Below are 21,144 nucleotides of genomic sequence, written 5' to 3' on the forward strand. Positions count from 1 at the left end.
GACAGGCAGTGGAAGGGCAGGCAAACTGTCAGGTGCGCAGAGGAGGGGAGACCATGAGGCAAGGTGGGAGATGGGGGCAAGAAGTGAGAAAAAAACTAATCGCAAGCTAGGGCAGGATTCGGAAAGTGAAGCCGAAAAGGGGCTTAGCATGCAGCCCAGGGGTTTCTTTGACTGTCCTAAGCCCACAGGGACTTTGCCGTCCTCAGCTCATGAGACTTGAGATGGGTAGCTTGATTTGCTGAGGAAATGCGGGATGACAGATTCAACTCTGGAGTCAAACATAGCCCGGAACTATCGCCTTAAACTGAGTTTTAAGCCTGGTGCCGATAAAAAGAAAGAAATTAGCCTTAGATCGGGCAAGCCGTTTGACGGGGGAAAATGAGACCCCCTAGGCCAGCTAGGTGGTCGCTGGATGCTGTGCAGACATCAGCAGCTGTTCATTTCATGCCCTCACGTCTCCTCGTTAGTATAGTGGTCAGTATCCCCGCCTGTCACGCGGGAGACCGGGGTTCAATTCCCCGACGGGGAGGTTAAACCTTTTCTGGATTTTTTTTAGTTCTTGACAAATATTCTTGAAGATTAGGCTGAGTCAAGTAGGGAATGGGTGCCAAGAACTGACTCTTTAAGAAAAAAGCACCGGCAACGCTAGTCATCGTACAATATTTGTGCACAATTGCTTACATTAGGCGGCCGGTCCACTTTATTGAGTCCCCCTCAGCACCATTTAGTGCTCCTGTTGTCTGCGAAGTCCAAATTGTAACCCTGAATCAGTTCCTCTTCTGACCCTTTGTATCATGTTACATGACGAGTAATGATCACCTGTTAGCTTTATCCCTAATTATAACTCTCACTCTTTCCCTGCATCTAACCCTAGCTCTAATCCCATCATTAACCTCGGTCCGGGCACACGCGTGAACCCTTACTCTCATCTCAGCCTCTCCTGGTGATACATCACACCTGGGATCGTTTGCTCCCTGTGGGCTGTGGGAAATTTGCTACCAGCACGCCCTGGAAGTGGGGCTCATTCCGCTGCAACGGGAGGTCTCCCCAGGACGCGTCACAGCTCAACGCAAGAGCTCCTGGGTTTCGAAGGCTCTTGCAGCAAGCCTTCACAAAGCAGCAGGGAGCGCCGTTCCAGATGGGAAACTTGAGACTGGATGTCCAGAAAAGCAAGACGTCAGAAGCGAAACCTTTTTCCTGCAGGGTGTGGCATACCATCCGCTTGCTCATTGCGACAGAGGTGGCACTAATGAAGGAAGAGGTCAACGTTACGTTCTTCTTTAAAATGCAAGGCCAGGAAAAGTGGCAGCGGTGGGATTTGAACCCACGCCTCCGAAGAGACTGGAGCCTTAATCCAGCGCCTTAGACCGCTCGGCCACGCTACCTCCCTGCTAGTCGCCGAAAGCGGAACTTGACCCGTTGCCCGGCCCGCTTTAGTGCTTTGCCTTTTCTCCTTGGAAAGTCTGGAGACAGGCAGTGGAAGGGCAGGCAAACTCTCAGGTGCGCAGAGGAGGGGAGACCATGAGGCAAGGTGGGAGATGGGGGCAAGAAGTGAGAAAAAAACTAATCGCAAGCTAGGGCAGGATTCGGAAAGTGAAGCCGAAAAGGGGCTTAGCATGCAGCCCAGGGGTTTCTTTGACTGTCCTAAGCCCACAGGGACTTTGCCGTCCTCAGCTCATGAGACTTGAGATGGGTAGCTTGATTTGCTGAGGAAATGCGGGATGACAGATTCAACTCTGGAGTCAAACATAGCCCGGAACTATCGCCTTAAACTGAGTTTTAAGCCTGGTGCCGATAAAAAGAAAGAAATTAGCCTTAGATCGGGCAAGCCGTTTGACGGGGGAAAATGAGACCCCCTAGGCCAGCTAGGTGGTCGCTGGATGCTGTGCAGACATCAGCAGCTGTTCATTTCATGCCCTCACGTCTCCTCGTTAGTATAGTGGTCAGTATCCCCGCCTGTCACGCGGGAGACCGGGGTTCAATTCCCCGACGGGGAGGTTAAACCTTTTCTGGATTTTTTTTAGTTCTTGACAAATATTCTTGAAGATTAGGCTGAGTCAAGTAGGGAATGGGTGCCAAGAACTGACTCTTTAAGAAAAAAGCACCGGCAACGCTAGTCATCGTACAATATTTGTGCACAATTGCTTACATTAGGCGGCCGGTCCACTTTATTGAGTCCCCCTCAGCACCATTTAGTGCTCCTGTTGTCTGCGAAGTCCAAATTGTAACCCTGAATCAGTTCCTCTTCTGACCCTTTGTATCATGTTACATGACGAGTAATGATCACCTGTTAGCTTTATCCCTAATTATAACTCTCACTCTTTCCCTGCATCTAACCCTAGCTCTAATCCCATCATTAACCTCGGTCCGGGCACACGCGTGAACCCTTACTCTCATCTCAGCCTCTCCTGGTGATACATCACACCTGGGATCGTTTGCTCCCTGTGGGCTGTGGGAAATTTGCTACCAGCACGCCCTGGAAGTGGGGCTCATTCCGCTGCAACGGGAGGTCTTCCCAGGACGCGTCACAGCTCAACGCAAGAGCTCCTGGGTTTCGAAGGCTCTTGCAGCAAGCCTTCACAAAGCAGCAGGGAGCGCCGTTCCAGATGGGAAACTTGAGACTGGATGTCCAGAAAAGCAAGACGTCAGAAGCGAAACCTTTTTCCTGCAGGGTGTGGCATACCATCCTCTTGCTCATTGCGACAGAGGTGGCACTAATGAAGGAAGAGGTCAACGTTACGTTCTTCTTTAAAATGCAAGGCCAGGAAAAGTGGCAGCGGTGGGATTTGAACCCACGCCTCCGAAGAGACTGGAGCCTTAATCCAGCGCCTTAGACCGCTCGGCCACGCTACCTCCCTGCTAGTCGCCGAAAGCGGAACTTGACCCGTTGCCCGGCCCGCTTTAGTGCTTTGCCTTTTCTCCTTGGAAAGTCTGGAGACAGGCAGTGGAAGGGCAGGCAAACTGTCAGGTGCGCAGAGGAGGGGAGACCATGAGGCAAGGTGGGAGATGGGGGCAAGAAGTGAGAAAAAAACTAATCGCAAGCTAGGGCAGGATTCGGAAAGTGAAGCCGAAAAGGGGCTTAGCATGCAGCCCAGGGGTTTCTTTGACTGTCCTAAGCCCACAGGGACTTTGCCGTCCTCAGCTCATGAGACTTGAGATGGGTAGCTTGATTTGCTGAGGAAATGCGGGATGACAGATTCAACTCTGGAGTCAAACATAGCCCGGAACTATCGCCTTAAACTGAGTTTTAAGCCTGGTGCCGATAAAAAGAAAGAAATTAGCCTTAGATCGGGCAAGCCGTTTGACGGGGGAAAATGAGACCCCCTAGGCCAGCTAGGTGGTCGCTGGATGCTGTGCAGACATCAGCAGCTGTTCATTTCATGCCCTCACGTCTCCTCGTTAGTATAGTGGTCAGTATCCCCGCCTGTCACGCGGGAGACCGGGGTTCAATTCCCCGACGGGGAGGTTAAACCTTTTCTGGATTTTTTTTAGTTCTTGACAAATATTCTTGAAGATTAGGCTGAGTCAAGTAGGGAATGGGTGCCAAGAACTGACTCTTTAAGAAAAAAGCACCGGCAACGCTAGTCATCGTACAATATTTGTGCACAATTGCTTACATTAGGCGGCCGGTCCACTTTATTGAGTCCCCCTCAGCACCATTTAGTGCTCCTGTTGTCTGCGAAGTCCAAATTGTAACCCTGAATCAGTTCCTCTTCTGACCCTTTGTATCATGTTACATGACGAGTAATGATCACCTGTTAGCTTTATCCCTAATTATAACTCTCACTCTTTCCCTGCATCTAACCCTAGCTCTAATCCCATCATTAACCTCGGTCCGGGCACACGCGTGAACCCTTACTCTCATCTCAGCCTCTCCTGGTGATACATCACACCTGGGATCGTTTGCTCCCTGTGGGCTGTGGGAAATTTGCTACCAGCACGCCCTGGAAGTGGGGCTCATTCCGCTGCAACGGGAGGTCTCCCCAGGACGCGTCACAGCTCAACGCAAGAGCTCCTGGGTTTCGAAGGCTCTTGCAGCAAGCCTTCACAAAGCAGCAGGGAGCGCCGTTCCAGATGGGAAACTTGAGACTGGATGTCCAGAAAAGCAAGACGTCAGAAGCGAAACCTTTTTCCTGCAGGGTGTGGCATACCATCCGCTTGCTCATTGCGACAGAGGTGGCACTAATGAAGGAAGAGGTCAACGTTACGTTCTTCTTTAAAATGCAAGGCCAGGAAAAGTGGCAGCGGTGGGATTTGAACCCACGCCTCCGAAGAGACTGGAGCCTTAATCCAGCGCCTTAGACCGCTCGGCCACGCTACCTCCCTGCTAGTCGCCGAAAGCGGAACTTGACCCGTTGCCCGGCCCGCTTTAGTGCTTTGCCTTTTCTCCTTGGAAAGTCTGGAGACAGGCAGTGGAAGGGCAGGCAAACTGTCAGGTGCGCAGAGGAGGGGAGACCATGAGGCAAGGTGGGAGATGGGGGCAAGAAGTGAGAAAAAAACTAATCGCAAGCTAGGGCAGGATTCGGAAAGTGAAGCCGAAAAGGGGCTTAGCATGCAGCCCAGGGGTTTCTTTGACTGTCCTAAGCCCACAGGGACTTTGCCGTCCTCAGCTCATGAGACTTGAGATGGGTAGCTTGATTTGCTGAGGAAATGCGGGATGACAGATTCAACTCTGGAGTCAAACATAGCCCGGAACTATCGCCTTAAACTGAGTTTTAAGCCTGGTGCCGATAAAAAGAAAGAAATTAGCCTTAGATCGGGCAAGCCGTTTGACGGGGGAAAATGAGACCCCCTAGGCCAGCTAGGTGGTCGCTGGATGCTGTGCAGACATCAGCAGCTGTTCATTTCATGCCCTCACGTCTCCTCGTTAGTATAGTGGTCAGTATCCCCGCCTGTCACGCGGGAGACCGGGGTTCAATTCCCCGACGGGGAGGTTAAACCTTTTCTGGATTTTTTTTAGTTCTTGACAAATATTCTTGAAGATTAGGCTGAGTCAAGTAGGGAATGGGTGCCAAGAACTGACTCTTTAAGAAAAAAGCACCGGCAACGCTAGTCATCGTACAATATTTGTGCACAATTGCTTACATTAGGCGGCCGGTCCACTTTATTGAGTCCCCCTCAGCACCATTTAGTGCTCCTGTTGTCTGCGAAGTCCAAATTGTAACCCTGAATCAGTTCCTCTTCTGACCCTTTGTATCATGTTACATGACGAGTAATGATCACCTGTTAGCTTTATCCCTAATTATAACTCTCACTCTTTCCCTGCATCTAACCCTAGCTCTAATCCCATCATTAACCTCGGTCCGGGCACACGCGTGAACCCTTACTCTCATCTCAGCCTCTCCTGGTGATACATCACACCTGGGATCGTTTGCTCCCTGTGGGCTGTGGGAAATTTGCTACCAGCACGCCCTGGAAGTGGGGCTCATTCCGCTGCAACGGGAGGTCTTCCCAGGACGCGTCACAGCTCAACGCAAGAGCTCCTGGGTTTCGAAGGCTCTTGCAGCAAGCCTTCACAAAGCAGCAGGGAGCGCCGTTCCAGATGGGAAACTTGAGACTGGATGTCCAGAAAAGCAAGACGTCAGAAGCGAAACCTTTTTCCTGCAGGGTGTGGCATACCATCCGCTTGCTCATTGCGACAGAGGTGGCACTAATGAAGGAAGAGGTCAACGTTACGTTCTTCTTTAAAATGCAAGGCCAGGAAAAGTGGCAGCGGTGGGATTTGAACCCACGCCTCCGAAGAGACTGGAGCCTTAATCCAGCGCCTTAGACCGCTCGGCCACGCTACCTCCCTGCTAGTCGCCGAAAGCGGAACTTGACCCGTTGCCCGGCCCGCTTTAGTGCTTTGCCTTTTCTCCTTGGAAAGTCTGGAGACAGGCAGTGGAAGGGCAGGCAAACTGTCAGGTGCGCAGAGGAGGGGAGACCATGAGGCAAGGTGGGAGATGGGGGCAAGAAGTGAGAAAAAAACTAATCGCAAGCTAGGGCAGGATTCGGAAAGTGAAGCCGAAAAGGGGCTTAGCATGCAGCCCAGGGGTTTCTTTGACTGTCCTAAGCCCACAGGGACTTTGCCGTCCTCAGCTCATGAGACTTGAGATGGGTAGCTTGATTTGCTGAGGAAATGCGGGATGACAGATTCAACTCTGGAGTCAAACATAGCCCGGAACTATCGCCTTAAACTGAGTTTTAAGCCTGGTGCCGATAAAAAGAAAGAAATTAGCCTTAGATCGGGCAAGCCGTTTGACGGGGGAAAATGAGACCCCCTAGGCCAGCTAGGTGGTCGCTGGATGCTGTGCAGACATCAGCAGCTGTTCATTTCATGCCCTCACGTCTCCTCGTTAGTATAGTGGTCAGTATCCCCGCCTGTCACGCGGGAGACCGGGGTTCAATTCCCCGACGGGGAGGTTAAACCTTTTCTGGATTTTTTTTAGTTCTTGACAAATATTCTTGAAGATTAGGCTGAGTCAAGTAGGGAATGGGTGCCAAGAACTGACTCTTTAAGAAAAAAGCACCGGCAACGCTAGTCATCGTACAATATTTGTGCACAATTGCTTACATTAGGCGGCCGGTCCACTTTATTGAGTCCCCCTCAGCACCATTTAGTGCTCCTGTTGTCTGCGAAGTCCAAATTGTAACCCTGAATCAGTTCCTCTTCTGACCCTTTGTATCATGTTACATGACGAGTAATGATCACCTGTTAGCTTTATCCCTAATTATAACTCTCACTCTTTCCCTGCATCTAACCCTAGCTCTAATCCCATCATTAACCTCGGTCCGGGCACACGCGTGAACCCTTACTCTCATCTCAGCCTCTCCTGGTGATACATCACACCTGGGATCGTTTGCTCCCTGTGGGCTGTGGGAAATTTGCTACCAGCACGCCCTGGAAGTGGGGCTCATTCCGCTGCAACGGGAGGTCTTCCCAGGACGCGTCACAGCTCAACGCAAGAGCTCCTGGGTTTCGAAGGCTCTTGCAGCAAGCCTTCACAAAGCAGCAGGGAGCGCCGTTCCAGATGGGAAACTTGAGACTGGATGTCCAGAAAAGCAAGACGTCAGAAGCGAAACCTTTTTCCTGCAGGGTGTGGCATACCATCCGCTTGCTCATTGCGACAGAGGTGGCACTAATGAAGGAAGAGGTCAACGTTACGTTCTTCTTTAAAATGCAAGGCCAGGAAAAGTGGCAGCGGTGGGATTTGAACCCACGCCTCCGAAGAGACTGGAGCCTTAATCCAGCGCCTTAGACCGCTCGGCCACGCTACCTCCCTGCTAGTCGCCGAAAGCGGAACTTGACCCGTTGCCCGGCCCGCTTTAGTGCTTTGCCTTTTCTCCTTGGAAAGTCTGGAGACAGGCAGTGGAAGGGCAGGCAAACTGTCAGGTGCGCAGAGGAGGGGAGACCATGAGGCAAGGTGGGAGATGGGGGCAAGAAGTGAGAAAAAAACTAATCGCAAGCTAGGGCAGGATTCGGAAAGTGAAGCCGAAAAGGGGCTTAGCATGCAGCCCAGGGGTTTCTTTGACTGTCCTAAGCCCACAGGGACTTTGCCGTCCTCAGCTCATGAGACTTGAGATGGGTAGCTTGATTTGCTGAGGAAATGCGGGATGACAGATTCAACTCTGGAGTCAAACATAGCCCGGAACTATCGCCTTAAACTGAGTTTTAAGCCTGGTGCCGATAAAAAGAAAGAAATTAGCCTTAGATCGGGCAAGCCGTTTGACGGGGGAAAATGAGACCCCCTAGGCCAGCTAGGTGGTCGCTGGATGCTGTGCAGACATCAGCAGCTGTTCATTTCATGCCCTCACGTCTCCTCGTTAGTATAGTGGTCAGTATCCCCGCCTGTCACGCGGGAGACCGGGGTTCAATTCCCCGACGGGGAGGTTAAACCTTTTCTGGATTTTTTTTAGTTCTTGACAAATATTCTTGAAGATTAGGCTGAGTCAAGTAGGGAATGGGTGCCAAGAACTGACTCTTTAAGAAAAAAGCACCGGCAACGCTAGTCATCGTACAATATTTGTGCACAATTGCTTACATTAGGCGGCCGGTCCACTTTATTGAGTCCCCCTCAGCACCATTTAGTGCTCCTGTTGTCTGCGAAGTCCAAATTGTAACCCTGAATCAGTTCCTCTTCTGACCCTTTGTATCATGTTACATGACGAGTAATGATCACCTGTTAGCTTTATCCCTAATTATAACTCTCACTCTTTCCCTGCATCTAACCCTAGCTCTAATCCCATCATTAACCTCGGTCCGGGCACACGCGTGAACCCTTACTCTCATCTCAGCCTCTCCTGGTGATACATCACACCTGGGATCGTTTGCTCCCTGTGGGCTGTGGGAAATTTGCTACCAGCACGCCCTGGAAGTGGGGCTCATTCCGCTGCAACGGGAGGTCTCCCCAGGACGCGTCACAGCTCAACGCAAGAGCTCCTGGGTTTCGAAGGCTCTTGCAGCAAGCCTTCACAAAGCAGCAGGGAGCGCCGTTCCAGATGGGAAACTTGAGACTGGATGTCCAGAAAAGCAAGACGTCAGAAGCGAAACCTTTTTCCTGCAGGGTGTGGCATACCATCCGCTTGCTCATTGCGACAGAGGTGGCACTAATGAAGGAAGAGGTCAACGTTACGTTCTTCTTTAAAATGCAAGGCCAGGAAAAGTGGCAGCGGTGGGATTTGAACCCACGCCTCCGAAGAGACTGGAGCCTTAATCCAGCGCCTTAGACCGCTCGGCCACGCTACCTCCCTGCTAGTCGCCGAAAGCGGAACTTGACCCGTTGCCCGGCCCGCTTTAGTGCTTTGCCTTTTCTCCTTGGAAAGTCTGGAGACAGGCAGTGGAAGGGCAGGCAAACTGTCAGGTGCGCAGAGGAGGGGAGACCATGAGGCAAGGTGGGAGATGGGGGCAAGAAGTGAGAAAAAAACTAATCGCAAGCTAGGGCAGGATTCGGAAAGTGAAGCCGAAAAGGGGCTTAGCATGCAGCCCAGGGGTTTCTTTGACTGTCCTAAGCCCACAGGGACTTTGCCGTCCTCAGCTCATGAGACTTGAGATGGGTAGCTTGATTTGCTGAGGAAATGCGGGATGACAGATTCAACTCTGGAGTCAAACATAGCCCGGAACTATCGCCTTAAACTGAGTTTTAAGCCTGGTGCCGATAAAAAGAAAGAAATTAGCCTTAGATCGGGCAAGCCGTTTGACGGGGGAAAATGAGACCCCCTAGGCCAGCTAGGTGGTCGCTGGATGCTGTGCAGACATCAGCAGCTGTTCATTTCATGCCCTCACGTCTCCTCGTTAGTATAGTGGTCAGTATCCCCGCCTGTCACGCGGGAGACCGGGGTTCAATTCCCCGACGGGGAGGTTAAACCTTTTCTGGATTTTTTTTAGTTCTTGACAAATATTCTTGAAGATTAGGCTGAGTCAAGTAGGGAATGGGTGCCAAGAACTGACTCTTTAAGAAAAAAGCACCGGCAACGCTAGTCATCGTACAATATTTGTGCACAATTGCTTACATTAGGCGGCCGGTCCACTTTATTGAGTCCCCCTCAGCACCATTTAGTGCTCCTGTTGTCTGCGAAGTCCAAATTGTAACCCTGAATCAGTTCCTCTTCTGACCCTTTGTATCATGTTACATGACGAGTAATGATCACCTGTTAGCTTTATCCCTAATTATAACTCTCACTCTTTCCCTGCATCTAACCCTAGCTCTAATCCCATCATTAACCTCGGTCCGGGCACACGCGTGAACCCTTACTCTCATCTCAGCCTCTCCTGGTGATACATCACACCTGGGATCGTTTGCTCCCTGTGGGCTGTGGGAAATTTGCTACCAGCACGCCCTGGAAGTGGGGCTCATTCCGCTGCAACGGGAGGTCTTCCCAGGACGCGTCACAGCTCAACGCAAGAGCTCCTGGGTTTCGAAGGCTCTTGCAGCAAGCCTTCACAAAGCAGCAGGGAGCGCCGTTCCAGATGGGAAACTTGAGACTGGATGTCCAGAAAAGCAAGACGTCAGAAGCGAAACCTTTTTCCTGCAGGGTGTGGCATACCATCCGCTTGCTCATTGCGACAGAGGTGGCACTAATGAAGGAAGAGGTCAACGTTACGTTCTTCTTTAAAATGCAAGGCCAGGAAAGGTGGCAGCGGTGGGATTTGAACCCACGCCTCCGAAGAGACTGGAGCCTTAATCCAGCGCCTTAGACCGCTCGGCCACGCTACCTCCCTGCTAGTCGCCGAAAGCGGAACTTGACCCGTTGCCCGGCCCGCTTTAGTGCTTTGCCTTTTCTCCTTGGAAAGTCTGGAGACAGGCAGTGGAAGGGCAGGCAAACTGTCAGGTGCGCAGAGGAGGGGAGACCATGAGGCAAGGTGGGAGATGGGGGCAAGAAGTGAGAAAAAAACTAATCGCAAGCTAGGGCAGGATTCGGAAAGTGAAGCCGAAAAGGGGCTTAGCATGCAGCCCAGGGGTTTCTTTGACTGTCCTAAGCCCACAGGGACTTTGCCGTCCTCAGCTCATGAGACTTGAGATGGGTAGCTTGATTTGCTGAGGAAATGCGGGATGACAGATTCAACTCTGGAGTCAAACATAGCCCGGAACTATCGCCTTAAACTGAGTTTTAAGCCTGGTGCCGATAAAAAGAAAGAAATTAGCCTTAGATCGGGCAAGCCGTTTGACGGGGGAAAATGAGACCCCCTAGGCCAGCTAGGTGGTCGCTGGATGCTGTGCAGACATCAGCAGCTGTTCATTTCATGCCCTCACGTCTCCTCGTTAGTATAGTGGTCAGTATCCCCGCCTGTCACGCGGGAGACCGGGGTTCAATTCCCCGACGGGGAGGTTAAACCTTTTCTGGATTTTTTTTAGTTCTTGACAAATATTCTTGAAGATTAGGCTGAGTCAAGTAGGGAATGGGTGCCAAGAACTGACTCTTTAAGAAAAAAGCACCGGCAACGCTAGTCATCGTACAATATTTGTGCACAATTGCTTACATTAGGCGGCCGGTCCACTTTATTGAGTCCCCCTCAGCACCATTTAGTGCTCCTGTTGTCTGCGAAGTCCAAATTGTAACCCTGAATCAGTTCCTCTTCTGACCCTTTGTATCATGTTACATGACGAGTAATGATCACCTGTTAGCTTTATCCCTAATTATAACTCTCACTCTTTCCCTGCATCTAACCCTAGCTCTAATCCCATCATTAACCTCGGTCCGGGCACACGCGTGAACCCTTACTCTCATCTCAGCCTCTCCTGGTGATACATCACACCTGGGATCGTTTGCTCCCTGTGGGCTGTGGGAAATTTGCTACCAGCACGCCCTGGAAGTGGGGCTCATTCCGCTGCAACGGGAGGTCTTCCCAGGACGCGTCACAGCTCAACGCAAGAGCTCCTGGGTTTCGAAGGCTCTTGCAGCAAGCCTTCACAAAGCAGCAGGGAGCGCCGTTCCAGATGGGAAACTTGAGACTGGATGTCCAGAAAAGCAAGACGTCAGAAGCGAAACCTTTTTCCTGCAGGGTGTGGCATACCATCCGCTTGCTCATTGCGACAGAGGTGGCACTAATGAAGGAAGAGGTCAACGTTACGTTCTTCTTTAAAATGCAAGGCCAGGAAAAGTGGCAGCGGTGGGATTTGAACCCACGCCTCTGAAGAGACTGGAGCCTTAATCCAGCGCCTTAGACCGCTCGGCCACGCTACCTCCCTGCTAGTCGCCGAAAGCGGAACTTGACCCGTTGCCCGGCCCGCTTTAGTGCTTTGCCTTTTCTCCTTGGAAAGTCTGGAGACAGGCAGTGGAAGGGCAGGCAAACTGTCAGGTGCGCAGAGGAGGGGAGACCATGAGGCAAGGTGGGAGATGGGGGCAAGAAGTGAGAAAAAAACTAATCGCAAGCTAGGGCAGGATTCGGAAAGTGAAGCCGAAAAGGGGCTTAGCATGCAGCCCAGGGGTTTCTTTGACTGTCCTAAGCCCACAGGGACTTTGCCGTCCTCAGCTCATGAGACTTGAGATGGGTAGCTTGATTTGCTGAGGAAATGCGGGATGACAGATTCAACTCTGGAGTCAAACATAGCCCGGAACTATCGCCTTAAACTGAGTTTTAAGCCTGGTGCCGATAAAAAGAAAGAAATTAGCCTTAGATCGGGCAAGCCGTTTGACGGGGGAAAATGAGACCCCCTAGGCCAGCTAGGTGGTCGCTGGATGCTGTGCAGACATCAGCAGCTGTTCATTTCATGGCCTCACGTCTCCTCGTTAGTATAGTGGTCAGTATCCCCGCCTGTCACGCGGGAGACCGGGGTTCAATTCCCCGACGGGGAGGTTAAACCTTTTCTGGATTTTTTTTAGTTCTTGACAAATATTCTTGAAGATTAGGCTGAGTCAAGTAGGGAATGGGTGCCAAGAACTGACTCTTTAAGAAAAAAGCACCGGCAACGCTAGTCATCGTACAATATTTGTGCACAATTGCTTACATTAGGCGGCCGGTCCACTTTATTGAGTCCCCCTCAGCACCATTTAGTGCTCCTGTTGTCTGCGAAGTCCAAATTGTAACCCTGAATCAGTTCCTCTTCTGACCCTTTGTATCATGTTACATGACGAGTAATGATCACCTGTTAGCTTTATCCCTAATTATAACTCTCACTCTTTCCCTGCATCTAACCCTAGCTCTAATCCCATCATTAACCTCGGTCCGGGCACACGCGTGAACCCTTACTCTCATCTCAGCCTCTCCTGGTGATACATCACACCTGGGATCGTTTGCTCCCTGTGGGCTGTGGGAAATTTGCTACCAGCACGCCCTGGAAGTGGGGCTCATTCCGCTGCAACGGGAGGTCTTCCCAGGACGCGTCACAGCTCAACGCAAGAGCTCCTGGGTTTCGAAGGCTCTTGCAGCAAGCCTTCACAAAGCAGCAGGGAGCGCCGTTCCAGATGGGAAACTTGAGACTGGATGTCCAGAAAAGCAAGACGTCAGAAGCGAAACCTTTTTCCTGCAGGGTGTGGCATACCATCCGCTTGCTCATTGCGACAGAGGTGGCACTAATGAAGGAAGAGGTCAACGTTACGTTCTTCTTTAAAATGCAAGGCCAGGAAAAGTGGCAGCGGTGGGATTTGAACCCACGCCTCCGAAGAGACTGGAGCCTTAATCCAGCGCCTTAGACCGCTCGGCCACGCTACCTCCCTGCTAGTCGCCGAAAGCGGAACTTGACCCGTTGCCCGGCCCGCTTTAGTGCTTTGCCTTTTCTCCTTGGAAAGTCTGGAGACAGGCAGTGGAAGGGCAGGCAAACTGTCAGGTGCGCAGAGGAGGGGAGACCATGAGGCAAGGTGGGAGATGGGGGCAAGAAGTGAGAAAAAAACTAATCGCAAGCTAGGGCAGGATTCGGAAAGTGAAGCCGAAAAGGGGCTTAGCATGCAGCCCAGGGGTTTCTTTGACTGTCCTAAGCCCACAGGGACTTTGCCGTCCTCAGCTCATGAGACTTGAGATGGGTAGCTTGATTTGCTGAGGAAATGCGGGATGACAGATTCAACTCTGGAGTCAAACATAGCCCGGAACTATCGCCTTAAACTGAGTTTTAAGCCTGGTGCCGATAAAAAGAAAGAAATTAGCCTTAGATCGGGCAAGCCGTTTGACGGGGGAAAATGAGACCCCCTAGGCCAGCTAGGTGGTCGCTGGATGCTGTGCAGACATCAGCAGCTGTTCATTTCATGCCCTCACGTCTCCTCGTTAGTATAGTGGTCAGTATCCCCGCCTGTCACGCGGGAGACCGGGGTTCAATTCCCCGACGGGGAGGTTAAACCTTTTCTGGATTTTTTTTAGTTCTTGACAAATATTCTTGAAGATTAGGCTGAGTCAAGTAGGGAATGGGTGCCAAGAACTGACTCTTTAAGAAAAAAGCACCGGCAACGCTAGTCATCGTACAATATTTGTGCACAATTGCTTACATTAGGCGGCCGGTCCACTTTATTGAGTCCCCCTCAGCACCATTTAGTGCTCCTGTTGTCTGCGAAGTCCAAATTGTAACCCTGAATCAGTTCCTCTTCTGACCCTTTGTATCATGTTACATGACGAGTAATGATCACCTGTTAGCTTTATCCCTAATTATAACTCTCACTCTTTCCCTGCATCTAACCCTAGCTCTAATCCCATCATTAACCTCGGTCCGGGCACACGCGTGAACCCTTACTCTCATCTCAGCCTCTCCTGGTGATACATCACACCTGGGATCGTTTGCTCCCTGTGGGCTGTGGGAAATTTGCTACCAGCACGCCCTGGAAGTGGGGCTCATTCCGCTGCAACGGGAGGTCTTCCCAGGACGCGTCACAGCTCAACGCAAGAGCTCCTGGGTTTCGAAGGCTCTTGCAGCAAGCCTTCACAAAGCAGCAGGGAGCGCCGTTCCAGATGGGAAACTTGAGACTGGATGTCCAGAAAAGCAAGACGTCAGAAGCGAAACCTTTTTCCTGCAGGGTGTGGCATACCATCCGCTTGCTCATTGCGACAGAGGTGGCACTAATGAAGGAAGAGGTCAACGTTACGTTCTTCTTTAAAATGCAAGGCCAGGAAAGGTGGCAGCGGTGGGATTTGAACCCACGCCTCCGAAGAGACTGGAGCCTTAATCCAGCGCCTTAGACCGCTCGGCCACGCTACCTCCCTGCTAGTCGCCGAAAGCGGAACTTGACCCGTTGCCCGGCCCGCTTTAGTGCTTTGCCTTTTCTCCTTGGAAAGTCTGGAGACAGGCAGTGGAAGGGCAGGCAAACTGTCAGGTGCGCAGAGGAGGGGAGACCATGAGGCAAGGTGGGAGATGGGGGCAAGAAGTGAGAAAAAAACTAATCGCAAGCTAGGGCAGGATTCGGAAAGTGAAGCCGAAAAGGGGCTTAGCATGCAGCCCAGGGGTTTCTTTGACTGTCCTAAGCCCACAGGGACTTTGCCGTCCTCAGCTCATGAGACTTGAGATGGGTAGCTTGATTTGCTGAGGAAATGCGGGATGACAGATTCAACTCTGGAGTCAAACATAGCCCGGAACTATCGCCTTAAACTGAGTTTTAAGCCTGGTGCCGATAAAAAGAAAGAAATTAGCCTTAGATCGGGCAAGCCGTTTGACGGGGGAAAATGAGACCCCCTAGGCCAGCTAGGTGGTCGCTGGATGCTGTGCAGACATCAGCAGCTGTTCATTTCATGCCCTCACGTCTCCTCGTTAGTATAGTGGTCAGTATCCCCGCCTGTCACGCGGGAGACCGGGGTTCAATTCCCCGACGGGGAGGTTAAACCTTTTCTGGATTTTTTTTAGTTCTTGACAAATATTCTTGAAGATTAGGCTGAGTCAAGTAGGGAATGGGTGCCAAGAACTGACTCTTTAAGAAAAAAGCACCGGCAACGCTAGTCATCGTACAATATTTGTGCACAATTGCTTACATTAGGCGGCCGGTCCACTTTATTGAGTCCCCCTCAGCACCATTTAGTGCTCCTGTTGTCTGCGAAGTCCAAATTGTAACCCTGAATCAGTTCCTCTTCTGACCCTTTGTATCATGTTACATGACGAGTAATGATCACCTGTTAGCTTTATCCCTAATTATAACTCTCACTCTTTCCCTGCATCTAACCCTAGCTCTAATCCCATCATTAACCTCGGTCCGGGCACACGCGTGAACCCTTACTCTCATCTCAGCCTCTCCTGGTGATACATCACACCTGGGATCGTTTGCTCCCTGTGGGCTGTGGGAAATTTGCTACCAGCACGCCCTGGAAGTGGGGCTCATTCCGCTGCAACGGGAGGTCTTCCCAGGACGCGTCACAGCTCAACGCAAGAGCTCCTGGGTTTCGAAGGCTCTTGCAGCAAGCCTTCACAAAGCAGCAGGGAGCGCCGTTCCAGATGGGAAACTTGAGACTGGATGTCCAGAAAAGCAAGACGTCAGAAGCGAAACCTTTTTCCTGCAGGGTGTGGCATACCATCCGCTTGCTCATTGCGACAGAGGTGGCACTAATGAAGGAAGAGGTCAACGTTACGTTCTTCTTTAAAATGCAAGGCCAGGAAAAGTGGCAGCGGTGGGATTTGAACCCACGCCTCTGAAGAGACTGGAGCCTTAATCCAGCGCCTTAGACCGCTCGGCCACGCTACCTCCCTGCTAGTCGCCGAAAGCGGAACTTGACCCGTTGCCCGGCCCGCTTTAGTGCTTTGCCTTTTCTCCTTGGAAAGTCTGGAGACAGGCAGTGGAAGGGCAGGCAAACTGTCAGGTGCGCAGAGGAGGGGAGACCATGAGGCAAGGTGGGAGATGGGGGCAAGAAGTGAGAAAAAAACTAATCGCAAGCTAGGGCAGGATTCGGAAAGTGAAGCCGAAAAGGGGCTTAGCATGCAGCCCAGGGGTTTCTTTGACTGTCCTAAGCCCACAGGGACTTTGCCGTCCTCAGCTCATGAGACTTGAGATGGGTAGCTTGATTTGCTGAGGAAATGCGGGATGACAGATTCAACTCTGGAGTCAAACATAGCCCGGAACTATCGCCTTAAACTGAGTTTTAAGCCTGGTGCCGATAAAAAGAAAGAAATTAGCCTTAGATCGGGCAAGCCGTTTGACGGGGGAAAATGAGACCCCCTAGGCCAGCTAGGTGGTCGCTGGATGCTGTGCAGACATCAGCAGCTGTTCATTTCATGCCCTCACGTCTCCTCGTTAGTATAGTGGTCAGTATCCCCGCCTGTCACGCGGGAGACCGGGGTTCAATTCCCCGACGGGGAGGTTAAACCTTTTCTGGATTTTTTTTAGTTCTTGACAAATATTCTTGAAGATTAGGCTGAGTCAAGTAGGGAATGGGTGCCAAGAACTGACTCTTTAAGAAAAAAGCACCGGCAACGCTAGTCATCGTACAATATTTGTGCACAATTGCTTACATTAGGCGGCCGGTCCACTTTATTGAGTCCCCCTCAGCACCATTTAGTGCTCCTGTTGTCTGCGAAGTCCAAATTGTAACCCTGAATCAGTTCCTCTTCTGACCCTTTGTATCATGTTACATGACGAGTAATGATCACCTGTTAGCTTTATCCCTAATTATAACTCTCACTCTTTCCCTGCATCTAACCCTAGCTCTAATCCCATCATTAACCTCGGTCCGGGCACACGCGTGAACCCTTACTCTCATCTCAGCCTCTCCTGGTGATACATCACACCTGGGATCGTTTGCTCCCTGTGGGCTGTGGGAAATTTGCTACCAGCACGCCCTGGAAGTGGGGCTCATTCCGCTGCAACGGGAGGTCTTCCCAGGACGCGTCACAGCTCAACGCAAGAGCTCCTGGGTTTCGAAGGCTCTTGCAGCAAGCCTTCACAAAGCAGCAGGGAGCGCCGTTCCAGATGGGAAACTTGAGACTGGATGTCCAGAAAAGCAAGACGTCAGAAGCGAAACCTTTTTCCTGCAGGGTGTGGCATACCATCCGCTTGCTCATTGCGACAGAGGTGGCACTAATGAAGGAAGAGGTCAACGTTACGTTCTTCTTTAAAATGCAAGGCCAGGAAAAGTGGCAGCGGTGGGATTTGAACCCACGCCTCCGAAGAGACTGGAGCCTTAATCCAGCGCCTTAGACCGCTCGGCCACGCTACCTCCCTGCTAGTCGCCGAAAGCGGAACTTGACCCGTTGCCCGGCCCGCTTTAGTGCTTTGCCTTTTCTCCTTGGAAAGTCTGGAGACAGGCAGTGGAAGGTCAGGCAAACTGTCAGGTGCGCAGAGGAGGGGAGACCATGAGGCAAGGTGGGAGATGGGGGCAAGAAGTGAGAAAAAAACTAATCGCAAGCTAGGGCAGGATTCGGAAAGTGAAGCCGAAAAGGGGCTTAGCATGCAGCCCAGGGGTTTCTTTGACTGTCCTAAGCCCACAGGGACTTTGCCGTCCTCAGCTCATGAGACTTGAGATGGGTAGCTTGATTTGCTGAGGAAATGCGGGATGACAGATTCAACTCTGGAGTCAAACATAGCCCGGAACTATCGCCTTAAACTGAGTTTTAAGCCTGGTGCCGATAAAAAGAAAGAAATTAGCCTTAGATCGGGCAAGCCGTTTGACGGGGGAAAATGAGACCCCCTAGGCCAGCTAGGTGGTCGCTGGATGCTGTGCAGACATCAGCAGCTGTTCATTTCATGCCCTCACGTCTCCTCGTTAGTATAGTGGTCAGTATCCCCGCCTGTCACGCGGGAGACCGGGGTTCAATTCCCCGACGGGGAGGTTAAACCTTTTCTGGATTTTTTTTAGTTCTTGACAAATATTCTTGAAGATTAGGCTGAGTCAAGTAGGGAATGGGTGCCAAGAACTGACTCTTTAAGAAAAAAGCACCGGCAACGCTAGTCATCGTACAATATTTGTGCACAATTGCTTACATTAGGCGGCCGGTCCACTTTATTGAGTCCCCCTCAGCACCATTTAGTGCTCCTGTTGTCTGCGAAGTCCAAATTGTAACCCTGAATCAGTTCCTCTTCTGACCCTTTGTATCATGTTACATGACGAGTAATGATCACCTGTTAGCTTTATCCCTAATTATAACTCTCACTCTTTCCCTGCATCTAACCCTAGCTCTAATCCCATCATTAACCTCGGTCCGGGCACACGCGTGAACCCCTACTCTCATCTCAGCCTCTCCTGGTGATACATCACACCTGGGATCGTTTGCTCCCTGTGGGCTGTGGGAAATTTGCTACCAGCACGCCCTGGAAGTGGGGCTCATTCCGCTGCAACGGGAGGTCTTCCCAGGACGCGTCACAGCTCAACGCAAGAGCTCCTGGGTTTCGAAGGCTCTTGCAGCAAGCCTTCACAAAGCAGCAGGGAGCGCCGTTCCAGATGGGAAACTTGAGACTGGATGTCCAGAAAAGCAAGACGTCAGAAGCGAAACCTTTTTCCTGCAGGGTGTGGCATACCATCCGCTTGCTCATTGCGACAGAGGTGGCACTAATGAAGGAAGAGGTCAACGTTACGTTCTTCTTTAAAATGCAAGGCCAGGAAAAGTGGCAGCGGTGGGATTTGAACCCACGCCTCCGAAGAGACTGGAGCCTTAATCCAGCGCCTTAGACCGCTCGGCCACGCTACCTCCCTGCTAGTCGCCGAAAGCGGAACTTGACCCGTTGCCCGGCCCGCTTTAGTGCTTTGCCTTTTCTCCTTGGAAAGTCTGGAGACAGGCAGTGGAAGGGCAGGCAAACTGTCAGGTGCGCAGAGGAGGGGAGACCATGAGGCAAGGTGGGAGATGGGGGCAAGAAGTGAGAAAAAAACTAATCGCAAGCTAGGGCAGGATTCGGAAAGTGAAGCCGAAAAGGGGCTTAGCATGCAGCCCAGGGGTTTCTTTGACTGTCCTAAGCCCACAGGGACTTTGCCGTCCTCAGCTCATGAGACTTGAGATGGGTAGCTTGATTTGCTGAGGAAATGCGGGATGACAGATTCAACTCTGGAGTCAAACATAGCCCGGAACTATCGCCTTAAACTGAGTTTTAAGCCTGGTGCCGATAAAAAGAAAGAAATTAGCCTTAGATCGGGCAAGCCGTTTGACGGGGGAAAATGAGACCCCCTAGGCCAGCTAGGTGGTCGCTGGATGCTGTGCAGACATCAGCAGCTGTTCATTTCATGCCCTCACGTCTCCTCGTTAGTATAGTGGTCAGTATCTCCGCCTGTCACGCGGGAGACCGGGGTTCAATTCCCCGACGGGGAGGTTAAACCTTTTCTGGATTTTTTTTAGTTCTTGACAAATATTCTTGAAGATTAGGCTGAGTCAAGTAGGGAATGGGTGCCAAGAACTGACTCTTTAAGAAAAAAGCACCGGCAACGCTAGTCATCGTACAATATTTGTGCACAATTGCTTACATTAGGCGGCCGGTCCACTTTATTGAGTCCCCCTCAGCACCATTTAGTGCTCCTGTTGTCTGCGAAGTCCAAATTGTAACCCTGAATCAGTTCCTCTTCTGACCCTTTGTATCATGTTACATGACGAGTAATGATCACCTGTTAGCTTTATCCCTAATTATAACTCTCACTCTTTCCCTGCATCTAACCCTAGCTCTAATCCCATCATTAACCTCGGTCCGGGCACACGCGTGAACCCTTACTCTCATCTCAGCCTCTCCTGGTGATACATCACACCTGGGATCGTTTGCTCCCTGTGGGCTGTGGGAAATTTGCTACCAGCACGCCCTGGAAGTGGGGCTCATTCCGCTGCAACGGGAGGTCTTCCCAGGACGCGTCACAGCTCAACGCAAGAGCTCCTGGGTTTCGAAGGCTCTTGCAGCAAGCCTTCACAAAGCAGCAGGGAGCGCCGTTCCAGATGGGAAACTTGAGACTGGATGTCCAGAAAAGCAAGACGTCAGAAGCGAAAGCTTTTTCCTGCAGGGTGTGGCATACCATCCTCTTGCTCATTGCGACAGAGGTGGCACTAATGAAGGAAGAGGTCAACGTTACGTTCTTCTTTAAAATGCAAGGCCAGGAAAAGTGGCAGCGGTGGGATTTGAACCCACGCCTCCGAAGAGACTGGAGCCTTAATCCAGCGCCTTAGACCGCTCGGCCACGCTACCTCCCTGCTAGTCGCCGAAAGCGGAACTTGACCCGTTGCCCGGCCCGCTTTAGTGCTTTGCCTTTTCTCCTTGGAAAGTCTGGAGACAGGCAGTGGAAGGGCAGGCAAACTGTCAGGTGCGCAGAGGAGGGGAGACCATGAGGCAAGGTGGGAGATGGGGGCAAGAAGTGAGAAAAAAACTAATCGCAAGCTAGGGCAGGATTCGGAAAGTGAAGCCGAAAAGGGGCTTAGCATGCAGCCCAGGGGTTTCTTTGACTGTCCTAAGCCCACAGGGACTTTGCCGTCCTCAGCTCATGAGACTTGAGATGGGTAGCTTGATTTGCTGAGGAAATGCGGGATGACAGATTCAACTCTGGAGTCAAACATAGCCCGGAACTATCGCCTTAAACTGAGTTTTAAGCCTGGTGCCGATAAAAAGAAAGAAATTAGCCTTAGATCGGGCAAGCCGTTTGACGGGGGAAAATGAGACCCCCTAGGCCAGCTAGGTGGTCGCTGGATGCTGTGCAGACATCAGCAGCTGTTCATTTCATGCCCTCACGTCTCCTCGTTAGTATAGTGGTCAGTATCCCCGCCTGTCACGCGGGAGACCGCGACGGGGAGGTTAAACCTTTTCTGGATTTTTTTTAGTTCTTGACAAATATTCTTGAAGATTAGGCTGAGTCAAGTAGGGAATGGG

The 21,144-nt window shown here is 51.4% G+C and overlaps 27 non-coding genes across 27 annotated transcripts; 13 read left to right on the forward strand and 14 right to left on the reverse strand.

The window, feature by feature from the left end:
• The first annotated feature begins 457 nt into the window (after positions 1–457).
• On the forward strand, positions 458–529 carry TRNAD-GUC (transfer RNA aspartic acid (anticodon GUC)). The gene has a single exon. It is a non-coding gene; the product is annotated as a tRNA-Asp (tRNA).
• A 774-nt stretch (positions 530–1,303) lies between these two features.
• TRNAL-AAG (transfer RNA leucine (anticodon AAG)) lies at positions 1,304–1,385 on the reverse strand. The gene has a single exon. It is a non-coding gene; the product is annotated as a tRNA-Leu (tRNA).
• Positions 1,386–1,925: 540 nt separating this feature from the next.
• TRNAD-GUC (transfer RNA aspartic acid (anticodon GUC)) lies at positions 1,926–1,997 on the forward strand. The gene has a single exon. It is a non-coding gene; the product is annotated as a tRNA-Asp (tRNA).
• Positions 1,998–2,771: 774 nt separating this feature from the next.
• TRNAL-AAG (transfer RNA leucine (anticodon AAG)) lies at positions 2,772–2,853 on the reverse strand. The gene has a single exon. It is a non-coding gene; the product is annotated as a tRNA-Leu (tRNA).
• Positions 2,854–3,393: 540 nt separating this feature from the next.
• TRNAD-GUC (transfer RNA aspartic acid (anticodon GUC)) lies at positions 3,394–3,465 on the forward strand. Its single transcript has one exon. It is a non-coding gene; the product is annotated as a tRNA-Asp (tRNA).
• A 774-nt stretch (positions 3,466–4,239) lies between these two features.
• TRNAL-AAG (transfer RNA leucine (anticodon AAG)) lies at positions 4,240–4,321 on the reverse strand. Its single transcript has one exon. It is a non-coding gene; the product is annotated as a tRNA-Leu (tRNA).
• Positions 4,322–4,861: 540 nt separating this feature from the next.
• TRNAD-GUC (transfer RNA aspartic acid (anticodon GUC)) lies at positions 4,862–4,933 on the forward strand. Its single transcript has one exon. It is a non-coding gene; the product is annotated as a tRNA-Asp (tRNA).
• A 774-nt stretch (positions 4,934–5,707) lies between these two features.
• On the reverse strand, positions 5,708–5,789 carry TRNAL-AAG (transfer RNA leucine (anticodon AAG)). Its single transcript has one exon. It is a non-coding gene; the product is annotated as a tRNA-Leu (tRNA).
• A 540-nt stretch (positions 5,790–6,329) lies between these two features.
• TRNAD-GUC (transfer RNA aspartic acid (anticodon GUC)) lies at positions 6,330–6,401 on the forward strand. The gene has a single exon. It is a non-coding gene; the product is annotated as a tRNA-Asp (tRNA).
• A 774-nt stretch (positions 6,402–7,175) lies between these two features.
• On the reverse strand, positions 7,176–7,257 carry TRNAL-AAG (transfer RNA leucine (anticodon AAG)). The gene has a single exon. It is a non-coding gene; the product is annotated as a tRNA-Leu (tRNA).
• A 540-nt stretch (positions 7,258–7,797) lies between these two features.
• Positions 7,798–7,869, forward strand: TRNAD-GUC (transfer RNA aspartic acid (anticodon GUC)). Its single transcript has one exon. It is a non-coding gene; the product is annotated as a tRNA-Asp (tRNA).
• Positions 7,870–8,643: 774 nt separating this feature from the next.
• Positions 8,644–8,725, reverse strand: TRNAL-AAG (transfer RNA leucine (anticodon AAG)). Its single transcript has one exon. It is a non-coding gene; the product is annotated as a tRNA-Leu (tRNA).
• Positions 8,726–9,265: 540 nt separating this feature from the next.
• Positions 9,266–9,337, forward strand: TRNAD-GUC (transfer RNA aspartic acid (anticodon GUC)). Its single transcript has one exon. It is a non-coding gene; the product is annotated as a tRNA-Asp (tRNA).
• Positions 9,338–10,111: 774 nt separating this feature from the next.
• Positions 10,112–10,193, reverse strand: TRNAL-AAG (transfer RNA leucine (anticodon AAG)). Its single transcript has one exon. It is a non-coding gene; the product is annotated as a tRNA-Leu (tRNA).
• A 540-nt stretch (positions 10,194–10,733) lies between these two features.
• Positions 10,734–10,805, forward strand: TRNAD-GUC (transfer RNA aspartic acid (anticodon GUC)). The gene has a single exon. It is a non-coding gene; the product is annotated as a tRNA-Asp (tRNA).
• A 774-nt stretch (positions 10,806–11,579) lies between these two features.
• TRNAL-AAG (transfer RNA leucine (anticodon AAG)) lies at positions 11,580–11,661 on the reverse strand. The gene has a single exon. It is a non-coding gene; the product is annotated as a tRNA-Leu (tRNA).
• A 540-nt stretch (positions 11,662–12,201) lies between these two features.
• Positions 12,202–12,273, forward strand: TRNAD-GUC (transfer RNA aspartic acid (anticodon GUC)). The gene has a single exon. It is a non-coding gene; the product is annotated as a tRNA-Asp (tRNA).
• Positions 12,274–13,047: 774 nt separating this feature from the next.
• TRNAL-AAG (transfer RNA leucine (anticodon AAG)) lies at positions 13,048–13,129 on the reverse strand. Its single transcript has one exon. It is a non-coding gene; the product is annotated as a tRNA-Leu (tRNA).
• Positions 13,130–13,669: 540 nt separating this feature from the next.
• TRNAD-GUC (transfer RNA aspartic acid (anticodon GUC)) lies at positions 13,670–13,741 on the forward strand. The gene has a single exon. It is a non-coding gene; the product is annotated as a tRNA-Asp (tRNA).
• Positions 13,742–14,515: 774 nt separating this feature from the next.
• Positions 14,516–14,597, reverse strand: TRNAL-AAG (transfer RNA leucine (anticodon AAG)). The gene has a single exon. It is a non-coding gene; the product is annotated as a tRNA-Leu (tRNA).
• A 540-nt stretch (positions 14,598–15,137) lies between these two features.
• Positions 15,138–15,209, forward strand: TRNAD-GUC (transfer RNA aspartic acid (anticodon GUC)). Its single transcript has one exon. It is a non-coding gene; the product is annotated as a tRNA-Asp (tRNA).
• A 774-nt stretch (positions 15,210–15,983) lies between these two features.
• Positions 15,984–16,065, reverse strand: TRNAL-AAG (transfer RNA leucine (anticodon AAG)). The gene has a single exon. It is a non-coding gene; the product is annotated as a tRNA-Leu (tRNA).
• A 540-nt stretch (positions 16,066–16,605) lies between these two features.
• TRNAD-GUC (transfer RNA aspartic acid (anticodon GUC)) lies at positions 16,606–16,677 on the forward strand. The gene has a single exon. It is a non-coding gene; the product is annotated as a tRNA-Asp (tRNA).
• A 774-nt stretch (positions 16,678–17,451) lies between these two features.
• TRNAL-AAG (transfer RNA leucine (anticodon AAG)) lies at positions 17,452–17,533 on the reverse strand. Its single transcript has one exon. It is a non-coding gene; the product is annotated as a tRNA-Leu (tRNA).
• Positions 17,534–18,073: 540 nt separating this feature from the next.
• On the forward strand, positions 18,074–18,145 carry TRNAD-GUC (transfer RNA aspartic acid (anticodon GUC)). Its single transcript has one exon. It is a non-coding gene; the product is annotated as a tRNA-Asp (tRNA).
• A 774-nt stretch (positions 18,146–18,919) lies between these two features.
• TRNAL-AAG (transfer RNA leucine (anticodon AAG)) lies at positions 18,920–19,001 on the reverse strand. Its single transcript has one exon. It is a non-coding gene; the product is annotated as a tRNA-Leu (tRNA).
• Positions 19,002–20,387: 1,386 nt separating this feature from the next.
• Positions 20,388–20,469, reverse strand: TRNAL-AAG (transfer RNA leucine (anticodon AAG)). Its single transcript has one exon. It is a non-coding gene; the product is annotated as a tRNA-Leu (tRNA).
• Positions 20,470–21,144: the final 675 nt, after the last annotated feature.

The sequence above is a fragment of the Ambystoma mexicanum genome, unplaced genomic scaffold, assembly GCF_040938575.1.
Source record: "Ambystoma mexicanum isolate Mex_15411 unplaced genomic scaffold, UKY_AmexF1_1 Mex_scaf20, whole genome shotgun sequence".
In the NCBI taxonomy this organism is placed as follows: domain Eukaryota; kingdom Metazoa; phylum Chordata; class Amphibia; order Caudata; family Ambystomatidae; genus Ambystoma; species Ambystoma mexicanum.